General features: G+C 41.7%; 1 pseudogene; it reads left to right on the top strand.

Moving 5' to 3' along the window:
* Nucleotides 1–349: 349 nt before the first annotated feature.
* On the top strand, nucleotides 350–470 carry LOC129883801 (5S ribosomal RNA; annotated as a pseudogene).
* Nucleotides 471–924: the final 454 nt, after the last annotated feature.

Raw genomic sequence — 924 nt, 5'->3', positions numbered from 1 at the left:
CCCCATGATTGTACTAAGGTTTTGTACAGGGGCAACCTAAAGTATAGATGATCTAACAGAAGGTGTAGACATGGTGCAGTATGTTAAAGGGTTGTAACATAATCATTTGTGCGTGAATAGTTTAAAAGAAACAGAGGATGACATGGGTACACCCTAAAAGGGGGGAAGTGGACAATAGAAATACAAGCGTAAGAGAAAATTAATTGATGTTATCATATGTAAATAGGAACGCTTAAACTTCAAACGAGATCTAATAAGGGATGGATGGATCTTGAGGCCAATAACAAACAGATAGAAGTCGCGGTATCTGAGACTATGTGAGGAACCATTGGTGGAGACCTTAAGGGATGGATGCGATCATACCAGCACTAATGCACCGGATCCCATCAGAACTCCGAAGTTAAACATGCTTGGGCGAGAGTAGTACTAGGATGGGTGACCCCCTAGGAAGTGAAAGAGGAAAGGAAACACAAGTATCCGTACCTATTCCCTACGTCTACAAGTAATTCTAACCTTAGGAACTCTCATATTGATTGCTTGATAAAAGTATATGTTACACCCTGCACTCTCAAGCTCGGAACATCTTCTAAAGTTCCTTAGACACTATCATGTGAGCCGAATAAGCTACGACACTATCAAACAACTCTAAGGAAACAAGATTGTGATACCTCGTGACAAGGAAGGTTGGAAATGGAGTCATAAGAATCCGAAAGGAATTAGAGGTCAAGTAATGAGTCGTAGGACTCGGTTTACCTACGTAAGCTACTAACTTGGAAGTCTTACATACTTAAGCTATTGGAGTACGTACCAAGCTTGCGAAGCATCGATTACATAGGCTCTTAAAGTAAGATGAGATTATGAATCCACGAGGGAGGAAAAAATGATGACGTGGCAGCCTTGGAGGGTGACACGTAGCAGCACCTC

Source organism: Solanum dulcamara, chromosome 3, assembly GCF_947179165.1.
Source record: "Solanum dulcamara chromosome 3, daSolDulc1.2, whole genome shotgun sequence".
NCBI lineage: Eukaryota > Viridiplantae > Streptophyta > Magnoliopsida > Solanales > Solanaceae > Solanum > Solanum dulcamara.
This window is presented reverse-complemented; position numbering and strand designations above follow the sequence as displayed.